Raw genomic sequence first — 11,755 nt, forward strand, 5'->3', positions numbered from 1 at the left:
AGAACTTTCTTCAAGTGCAGTCGCAAAAACCATCAAGCGCTATGATGGAACTGGTTCTCATGAGTACCGCCACTGGAAAGTTAGTCAGAGTTACCTCTGCTGCAGAGGATAAGTTCATTAGAGTTAACTGCACCTCAGATTGCAGCCCAAATAAATGCTTCAGAGTTGAATTAACAGAAACATCTCAACATCAACTGTGCAGAGGTGACTGCGTGAATAAGGCCTTCATGGTCAAATTGCTGCAAAGAAACCACTACTAAAGGACACCAATAAGAAGAGACTTGCTTTTTGCCAAGAAACATGAGCAATGGGCATTAAACCGGTGGAAATCTGTCCTTTGGTCTGATGAGTCCAAATTTGAGATTTTTGGCATTAGGCAGGCTCGAGGTCAGGGCAGGAAGAATGGTCAGGCAGGCGGGTTCGGTGTCAGGACAGGCAAGGGTCAAAAACAGGAGGACTAGGAAAAACAGACTGGGAAAAATTGGAGCTAGGACATAAACGCTGGTTGACTTGGCAAACAAGACAAACTGGCACAAAGAGACAGAAAACACAGGTATAACTACACCAGGGATGATGAGCGACACCTGGTGGGGGTGGAGACAAGCACAAGGACAGGTGAAACAGGTCAGGGCGTGACAATAACATTAACTTAACTGTGTACGCGACCAATAAACTTTGATTTGATTTGACGAATGTCCTCCAGCTGACTTGGTTCAGGGAAAGTTTTTTCCAATTGAGGCCGCTCTCTGCCATCTCTGCCTGGACGTCTCCCCTCCAAGTGTTTCTGCAACCCCTCTTCCCCATGGGGCTTCCATTTCAGGGACTCGCAAGGGTGTTGGAGGCCAGTTTTCGTAGGGTGTGTCCAATCCAACTCCACTTTCTTCTTTCTATTTGTAGTTCAATGGGTTCCCGTCCATTTCTCAATCAGTGGAATCGGTTCGACATCTTTGTTATTGAGGTGGCGTAGTACAGTTGACATCTGTTTGGTTGATCTCCATGTTTCGGATCCATACAACATCACCTGTTTCACATTTAAGATGTCCAGTTCTTCAATTCAGGATGTAGTCTTAACTTAAATTCCAATTTTCCTCAATGCTTCCTCAAGAATTTGGAATTGGAGTTTCAGTTTACTTCCTCAATTGACTGAATTGGAATGGTATTGACCCCAACCCTGGATATCATTTATGCACCATGTTCTCCATGAATCTATTACAGAAATTGACACTGTGATTTAATAGATCTACAGATTTATATTAAAACATCTTAGAAGTGGCACAATGTTGGGTTACATTATGACATGCCTTTAATGAGCTCCACTTCCCTTTTACTGAGCTCCACTTCCCTTTAATGAGCTCCACTTCCCTTTAATGCCGTTATTGCCACACTTCGGTATTCCAGTAGAATGTTGATTTTGATGTGTCAGTGCATTCCTGCTAATATCATGCTATCTTCATCACTGGTGCAATCTAAAAAATTACAAAGACAATAGTTAATTGTTGAGTCACAGACCTCACCCAGTTTTTATTTTGGTAGAGGATGGGGTGCAAACCATGATCACATGACAGCTTTTGAAACAACTTAGGTGCTTTCCAGAGGGAACTGAAATATGACCATGTTATTTAGAGAGTCTCAACAGTTGAACACAGCAACCCATAATCCAGACATGACCTCTGAACCTCAGCACCACTGATAATGATGAGTCCAGTTAACAAGAAAGTAAGGACGATCATGCTGCAAATAAATACAAATCCAAGTAATTTGAGCATCACAATATCAAGTTCCTCTCACTATGCACTTGGAAGCACAGCTATCACTGGCCTCGAATAGCAACCACAATATTTTTCCTGGAAAAACAACTTCGTAGCTATTGCTTTACCTCTAGCAGATTACTTTTTTATGTGAAGCCATGGTTTCTTCGTAGGTGTCTTTCTCAGCAGTGGGGTTATGGTTAGTTCCAGTCGCTCCTTATCTTTTGCCAACAGCAGCTACTTCCAAACCCACACTATGCCATTCATGCAACTCAGGAGAGAGAGGGACTCTCCTTGGGTCAATATTTACATGTAAGTGTCCGTGTTCACCTTCAGCGGGCCGTGCTGCGCCAGAAAAGAAGCGCAGACCGTCACCGCAGTGAGGCCCCGGTGTTCGCACCGGGGGACCCGGGTCTGGCTCTCGACCCGAAACCTGCCCCTCCGCCTGCCCTGCCGGAAGCTGAGTCCGCGGTTTGAGGGGTCATTTAAAGTCCTGAGGAGAGTGAACGAGGTTTGTTATAGGTTACAGCTTCCCCCCGATTACCGTATTAACCCCTCATTCCATGTGTCTCTCCTCAGGCTGGTGGTGGCTGGCCCGCTCCAGGAGTCTGAGGTGCGTGAGGTTCCTAGCCGCCTCTGGACATCGAGGGGGCCCCGGTGTACTCCGTTCGCTCCATACTGGATTCGAGGCGTCGGGCGAGGGTACTTCAGTATCTCGTGGAGTGGGAGGGGTACAGTCTGAAGGAGAGGTGCTGGGTGCCGGTCGAGGACGTTTTGGACCCTTCAATGCTGCAGGAGTTCCACCGTCTTCGTCCGGATCGCCCTGCGCCTCACCCTCCGGGTCGTCCCCGAGGCCGGTGTTGGCGCGGTGCTGGAGCCGGCGTCAATGGGGGGGGGGGGGGGGTATAAGTCGGTTCGTCTCCTTGTTCGGGCGGCGTTCGGCGGTCGGCGTCACCGGTCTTCTAGCCATCATCGATCCACTTTTCATTTTCCATTTGTTTTGTCATGTCTTGTCTTCCCACACACCTGGTTTCAAGTCCCTCATTAGATGTTGTGTATTTAACCCTCTGTTCCCCCCATGTCCTTGTCCGGAATTGTTTATTATAAGTGCATGTGCACGTTTTTCTGGTGTGCGACAGGTTTTGTACCCATTGATTGTTTGTTCTGGATGCCGGTGGTTTTATGTAATAAACTGCTCCATTGTAAACCCAGTTTTTGCTCTCCTGCGCCTGACTTCCCTGCCGCCAGTACGCACCACTTACATGTAGGTTGTGCGTGAATTAGTTAATTCTATTCATTTAAATCTTGTGATTAATCATATCTTAATTTTTAAAAACATTTTATAAATAGATTTGGCTCTTCTGATATGCGAGCCGGGTCCCAACGTTCACCTACAAGAGCCGGCTCTTAGAGCCGACTCGTTCGCGATCGACCCATCACTAGTGCCAGCTTCGCTTTGTGGTGGTAAATAGAAGGCTACGAATAATACAGATGAGAACTCTCTTGGTAGATAGTGCGGTCGACAGGTACTTTACCTAAGGAGAGAAATACCTCGAGACTTCTTTAATATTAGACATCGCGCACCAGCTGTTATTGACAAAAAGACACACACCCCCACCGCTCATCTTACCAGAGGTAGCGTTGCTGTTCTGCCGGTGCATGGAAAATCCCGCCAGCTCTATATTGTTCATTTCTTCGTTCAGCCACGTCTCAGTGAAACATAAGATGTTGCAGTTTTTAATGTCCCGTTGGTAGAATAATCTTAATATTAGATCATCAATTTTATTTTCTAATGATTGCACCTTAGCAAGAAAAATGGAAGGCATTGGGAGTTTACTCGCTCGCCTCCGGATTCTCAGAAGGATCCCCGATCTGTGTCCCCTTTTCCGGCGTCTTTCGTCACACAAAAGTTGTGGATCCGGGCCTGTTCCAGTGAAAGCAGGATATCCTGCTTTCACTGGACGCGTTTTGATAAATCTCGCTAATTTTTCAGAATAAAACCTTGAAACTATGTCTAAAGACTGTTCACACCCTGTGGAAGCCATTGCAAAAGGAATCTGGTTGATATCCCTTTAAATGGAGGAAAGGCAGGCAATGGTACAGGGTTTCTTCAAAATAAGAGGCACGTCCGGGTTGGATTTCCTCAGGTTTTCGCCTGCAAAATCAGTTCTGTTATACTCACAGACAATATTTTGACAGTTTTGGAAACTTTAGAGTGTTTTCTATCCTAATCTGTCAATTATATGCATATTCTAGCATCTGGGCCTGAGAAATAGGCAGCTTACATAGGGGAACRTTATTTTTTCCAAACATAAAAATTCTGCCCCCTAGCTTCAAGAGGTTTCAAAAGTTTCTTCCAGTCCGCTGTGAGTAATCGCTTTTCTGATGTCCAGAAGTTATTTTCGGTCATAAGAGATGGTAGCAGCAACATTGTGTACACAATAAGTAAAAAAATAAGTTACACAAAACGCAAAAGAAATAACAAAATTGCACAATTGGTTGGGAGAATGTAAAACGTCAGCCATGTTCTTCGGTGCCATCTTTTTTTTTTTTGTGTCACCAACAGTATAATCATCAATTGTTGATCCATAACCACATTACATGACATGCTGAATAAACCGAGGTGTCTGTTTAAACTACTAGCACACAACTCGGACTCCGATGCATACCCCACAAGACATGCCACTAGAGGTCTCTTCACAATCCCCAAGTCAAGAACAGACTATGGGAGGCGCACAGTACTACATAGACTCATAGAGCCTTGGCTATATGGAACTCTATTCCACATCAGGTAACTGATGCAAGCAGTAGAATCAGATTTTAAAAAACGGATAAAAATACACCTTATGGAACAGCTGGGACTGTGAAGAGACACACACAAGCACAAACACACTTACACATACATATGATAAGACACATACTCTACACACACATAGACTTTGTATTGTAGTAATGTGGTAGTAGAATAGTGGCCTGAGGGAACTCAATGTGTTGTGAAAAGTGTTATGAAATGTAACGTCATGTAATATTTGAAATTGTATATACTGTAACTGCCTTAATGTTGYTGGACCCCAGGAAGAGTAGCTGTTGCCTTGGAAGCAGCTAATAGGGATCCTTAATAAATACAAATACAGTATGTCACTGATGGAAAGAGAGGAACACTCATAGAAAGACTTGGACACTGATCCTTGAGTCAATATTTTCACTTGTCACTTGTTTTTTTGTCAGCTAACAGTACCAGTTGAACAAAGGGTCACAKAAATGTATTAGAAACTGATGGTATCATACCACCATGTAAATTCAAATAATGATAGTAGACAAGTGTTTTCATGAATACGTGACAGAAATAAAAAACTAAAAAACATTTCCCAGCTTCAGATGCTGATGCAGTTCCTATAATGTAATATGACAGCTCTAGAAGGTGAAGTGAAACGATGTGTGTGCTTTCCAGAGGGAACTTGGGTTAATGTATACTGAATAAAAGCTCTCGGACAAGATATCACCATTGAACTTTTTTGACTTTTTGAAGAGATCAAGGACATTTTCTCCTTTTGAATCTCGGTAACTCCAGTAATTCCGTCTCAGACCATCTGCAGGAATACAATATTCTTTATCAGACATTCAAGAAATGAACATAACTGCCCCTCAGGCCTTTATAGAATAAAAATCTGCAATTTTAATAACTTCCTTGTGGCATTTTTACATTTGGTAAGCCACCATGSCGAATCTCCACAGTTTTGACGTTCCTCAGAGACTTCTCTCCTTGCTGACCAAAGCTGCAGGTGTTTTTGTTCTCCTGGCTGTCTTCATTCTGGAGTACATATTGAACTTGAACTTTCCGTGCTTCTGCAGGCCTGCATGGGAAAGCCCACTACATATAGGCCCTCATGGCTTACTGTACATACTGTGCCCACCCACTATAATAACTTGTGCTATCGTGCTAGTTGATAAGATGTACCAGAAGACGTTTTCCAGCAAGAGATGCAGTGGGTGCTGCACGAATTATAACTGCTACAATTGCTTCTTTTCACTTACCAAACTTGGAATCACATTTCTGTCTGTAGTATTCTACTGGATAGCTGCTGTTTTCATAGATGGAGAATGGTATGTGTGCTATCAGACCAACAACCATCCAAAACAAGTGGGAATTCCCTGTAAAGAAACGGAAAACCTGACCTATGACGAGAGACTTGTCATCACTGATTACAAGACTGACTCAGTTGTAAGTAACAGTTTATATTATGTTTAGAAAGAAAAAAAATGATCAAGCAAAAAAGGCTAAATGCTGAGCAAATGTAAAAATGTTACTGACAAATGCGTCACAAATTAGATGCAATAAATTATATATTGAATATTAATAAATATCCCTGCCATTAATTAGGCATGTGAATGTGTGTTTAGGTCTAAAATATGATAATGTAAATATTTAGACTGCCCTGGGATGGATGAAAAGTGTCTGTATAACCAACTGTCATTTTAAAATATATGGTATTTGGATCAGATCTTTTCACTAACCACATTTTCATCCACAGTTTATATTGTCATGTTTGCCTTATAAAACAAATATCATGACAGGTGTGATGAAAACATAAAATGTCATATCAACTATCTAACTGTTTTTTCGTTCGACATGGTGGGAAATATTTTTTTTGTCTCTACAATTCTAAATGTGACAATTGCAGTGGAAAGTCCTTTATGAGCAGCAAATATTGATATAATAAACAATAATCTCTAAGAAAACTTGGAGTCATTCGATGATATTCTACATTGTACTACCACTACAACGTGTAAAAGCAGGTGTTAAATGAGGTGAACTGGAGACTGGAGTGTCACTTTAATAAGAGTTTATAGGCAGATTAAATTAGTTTTGATAAACTTCACATTGGTTAAAGTTGGAATCCGCAGTAGGGCCACTGGTTGCCCTCAACACCGTTTATATTGCCAAGCTGAGGAGCATTGTGCAGCAAGGTATAAAAAAAAAATGCAGTAGACCTAGGCTACATATTGTGCTCTTCTATCGCACGTGCAATGATGTCCGAGGGGGAAACAATTCGTTCCTTGTTTGCAGTAACTTCTTTGTTGTTGTAATATTGCAAATGGACATGGCTGTTTCACCATGAAGGATCCCAGCTTTAAAGGTAGACTCGGCGAAATGACTTTGCCACGAGCAGCACAGCAGTATCCCCACATGTGCACGGGTTCGCTTCGCGCAGTTCACAGTGTGAAAATAGAAGTCCTTTCTATTTCTGACGCAGATCGCACTGAAAGTCCTGCCTCTCCCATCTCCTAATTGGTTTATAGAAGCAGGTACCCACGTGCCATCTCCTCATTGGTTATTGGTTAGAAGAAAAAGCCTGGAAGGAAGAGAAATGACTAGAAACGATTTGGTTGACCGTTTTATGTGGGTTAATTGGCGGAGTAGAGGACCTTGTGCATTTCAGGTAAAATAACAACTCAATGTTTATATTCCTTGGACAAATTAGCTAGCAACAGCCAGCTAGCTAAATAGGACAAATTAGCTAGCAAGTGCAAGCTAACTAGCTAAATTGGCATAAATGTTTAATGCTTTTCGACCTGTCCCCAAATTAATATAATTGGTTCAGAGTTTGTTTTGATATTTTAACCTGCGTGTCGTGATCGCGTTTGGTGTGGGGGGACAAAATAAATTGATGCACGATGGCGCACGATGGCGCRCGCGCGCAGCCGGTTTGGGTTCCGCCTCCACGGCAGGGAACCAAAACAGCGTAGTTGTTGAGGAAATTGACCCACTATGCTGTTTACTTTCTGCATCTATGTCATATCGCTGTGTACTTTTAAGTGATGGGCGGTGATGAGCTTGATGCACATTTCCAATAAATATCTCGTTTTATTTGAAAGCTGGTGACATGATGAATGCTTGGCTGCCAATTATCCAAAAAAATGATATTGATATTATCCATACCCCTCATCCTATAACCTCCCTGTAACGAATACGCCGGGCGTTCGAAATTATGTGCAGAATGTGAATGTAATAATGAACTGATGCAAAGGAACAGAAACGTAAGAGAAAACAATAACACTTAAGAACTGAGGGCTAAATAAAGGGGGAGAAATTGGGGTAGTGATGAAGTCCAGGTGTACCTAACAATGGTTTATCAGCGAACTGTTGTCTTCTTAAAATGCACCACAACCAGATTGGGCAAATTTTCTATTAATTGCAATAGTTTGTGTCAAAACCGTTGGTAGAGTTGGATGGAAACGCATTGAACTTCTGATTTTTATTCGGTAGRCCTACAAAGTAACCTAAAGTACCATGAGCAGAAATTCCTTTTTTTTTCTTCAACTGAAAGACAATGCACAGAGTTTACCCATGATGTTGCAAAACGATTGACGTCATTGTTTAAGTAAAGAATGCCATATTTTGGCTTGAAGTCGGGACTGTTTCCCTTACGATATGACGTGCTAATAGTTTCAGTCTGTCTCTTTTCAGGGCTGTGTTTTATTGGAATGTTACCACCCACCAGCATGGCATTGTTTATTGATCAGAAACATCTGCAAAGTTCTTCCTCTTCTTGAGTCACGACTGAGCCAAATAATTTTTTCGCGTTAGCCTAGATTTAGCCGCCTGAGCCATGGATCAAATTAAAATAGGGGGTGCAAACTTGTGCTTTTGCCCCTCCACTTTTATATATATATTTTTTTTTAACCAGAACATTAACAATTTATACTTTTGGCTAGCCTGTATAAAAAATATAAATGGTACAATTGCTTGATATGATTGCATTTTGCAACCCTGCTGCCCCGTTGCCCTGAGATGAATTGCTTTGATTGGTGCAGCTAAACMACATGTGTTTAACCTATATTATAAACTGTGTGGTAGGCTTTAGTAGTCTGATCAACGAGCTCTGATCATTGAATTCCGAAAGGTTCGTGCATCTAGACCTACATTTAAATGTGTCTAACGTGTCCAGATTCCCTAATCCCGCTCTATATTCAAATACCAGTATGCATTCTACAAACGGTGGAATAGGCTAAATATGCTGGCTACTGCCATCAGCGGTGTTAACTAGCCATCCAACCTCTAGCAATATTCATTTGGAAATATGTGCCAATTGGATGCAAACCTAGTCAAATTTGTCAGTAGCTATCTACTTTCTTTGAAAACATAAAGGAAAACGCTGCACACTGCTGCTCATGCTCCCAGGTGATATTTATTTACAACTTTTCGACCCYTAGGTCTTCATCAGGCATTGACTTGAAACCGTTTTTATAGTTTCAATAATTCTAAATWGTTTTTTTTATCCTCATTTGAATATTGTATGTATATTACTATAAATATTGATCACATTCTGTGTATGATCATATCTTTTGATACATTGACAGTTAATATTGTGAAACTATGTTATACATTTTTACCTCCTGTTTCAGGAAGTGATGTCACTGAGTACTGCCCCTATATATAGGATCTTCCACCCCCACCTGGGATATGGATGCCTGATGAAGACCTAAGGGTTGAAACATTGTGAATAAATATCACTTGGGAGCATGAGCAGCAGTGTGCGGCGTTTCCTTTCTGTTTGCCGACATCTCCAGCAACTGCTGAAAGTATCTGGAGGTACGTATGTTCTTCAGCGTTTGTCTTCTTTCTTTCCCAGGTCATTGGCTTGCCTCTGGTTACTGTGGGCCTTGTTTTCTGGCATTTGTGTGAGTGCTGCTTCACCTGTCTCAAAAGAACAAACAACCGTTGCCATCTTGATCAACCATATTATGAAAGGTTGTATGAAGAAATTCTTTCAGAGGAGGTAAACAATCATTTGAAGAATGAACTGCAGGAAATTGCGAAAGAGAGGGCCGAGAGGATCTGTCTTCGGCCCCTTCAGTTCATCAGGAGAGGGGATCCTGGGAATTCATGGCAAGATATTTCAAACTCTGATTTCTTTTTGTCAGACCAATATCAGGAGTCAGTGGGCACAGAAGAGTCATCTCATTCAATAGGTTACTAAAGACTCAGCCCAGTGAGCGTTATGATTTAAAAAATATTTTTTTTTTAAATAATTAATTTTCCGGATGTTGAAATTATGTACATTTTTCGGTTCTGAATGAAAGTTGAAAATGCAAATTTTCCAGATGTTGAAAATGCACATTCTCCAGATGTTGAAAATATGTCTTTTACATACATGGAATAACATTCATTTTCAGTTCTAAATTAAACTTGAAAGGACTTCTTCTACAGACGTTGAAAATACATATTTGTTGGGTAATTTCTTTCTAGAGCCAAATTTCAACCGTACATAGTTTTTCCTTTAAATATTACTGAAGAAAGCCTTATGTCACGCTCAAAAGTATTATTTTAAATTACAATAACATAATGAAGATTGCAGTATAGATTATTTATTATTCACATTTATCACTCGCACTTATGTTAGTCTTTTCGAAAGCTTCAGGACTGAAAGTAATCATATTCAACATTTCCTGACACAACCAACAGAACATCAACTACCACAACATTCTCAGTAACAGTTACAAAAACGTTTTAATTGCTATGATTCTGATATGTGGTTGAATGCACTGACTCTGGATAAGAATGTCTGCTGTATTACCTAAATGTAGAAATTAACACTTGTGATTGCGACCCTATCCTCAGTAGCCTATTCCAGTGTTTACTTCTTACGTTGTTACATAAACTTTCCTTCTTAATTCACTCACCAACGTTATGGAAAAAGGGTTATAGACATCTGTTTCACAAGTTTGGACAGCACAGACCAGTATAGCACAATATAGTACATTATACTGTGCTCTACTTTACCATACTGTAGTGTACTGAGCTGTACTCTACTCAACTATACTCTACTTTACTTTAATGTACTGCACTGTCCAAACTTGTGAAACATATGTCTATGATTGATAATGTTATGTACTGTACTCTGCTCTGCTGTACTGTGCTGTCGAAACCTGTGAAACGGAGGTCTATGAATGGTTCAGATCTGGAGCAAATCAGAACCATTCATAGACATCTATGTTTTGGCTAAATAAAAGCCAGTCTGGACCAGACCAAATCTGAACCGAAAAGGGGCCAAATCAAGGCCGGTCCTGACCGGACCAAAAATATGACGTCTGTGAACRTTGGCCAAATCAAGGCCAGGGTGGAACSACCAAATTCCAACGACTTTTCAACGTCAATGGATGTCCGGTTTCGGTTGGTGCTCAGTGGGAGAAGAGTGTAAGGGTTTTATTAAAAAAGATACTTAGTCAGGTTCTTCTTGATTAGATTTTCTTGTGCTGCAATAACCATTCTGATTCAAGCTTAACAAACTATGTTTATACAGCATTAAAGAGATAAACTTTAATCAATACATAATTGTAAGAGTAAATACTGCCACTTAGAGGAGATAAATAGCTAATGTGTTAAAACAGGTAATGTAGGAACAGAAGTGCCAAGTTCAAGTGTTGCTATCCGTCTTTATTCATGTGACACACTAACAGTGTTATATAATATTAGAAAGGCTCTCAAGGTGTGTGGGAAAATTGTTATATGACCAGTACTGTAGTATGCTACTCTGCTTATTCTGCTGCTTTGCTTATTCACCACTGGTGATTATTTCAAAGATCTCAATGACATTACATTTAGACAACACTGTCACTGATGTAAAACCTACTGGCTAGAAAAATATGTGACCCCGTTGGAATTACCTGGATTTCTGCATAAATTGGTCATAAAATTTGATCTGATCTTTGTCTAAGTCACAACAATACAAAAACAGTGTGCTTAAACTAATAACACAAATTATTGTATTTTTCTTGTCTATATTGAATACAGAATTTACACATTCACAGTGTAGGTTGTAAAAAGTATGTGAACCCCGAGGCTAATGACTTCTCCAAAAGCTAATTGGAGTCAGGAGTCAGCTGACCTGGAGTCCAATCAATGAGACGAGATTGGAGATGTTGGTTAGAGATGCCCTGCCCTATAAAAAAACACTCACAAAATTTGAGTTTGCTATTCACAAGAAGCATTGCCTGATGTGAAC

Source organism: Salvelinus sp. IW2-2015, linkage group LG2 (genome assembly GCF_002910315.2).
Source record: "Salvelinus sp. IW2-2015 linkage group LG2, ASM291031v2, whole genome shotgun sequence".
In the NCBI taxonomy this organism is placed as follows: domain Eukaryota; kingdom Metazoa; phylum Chordata; class Actinopteri; order Salmoniformes; family Salmonidae; genus Salvelinus; species Salvelinus sp. IW2-2015.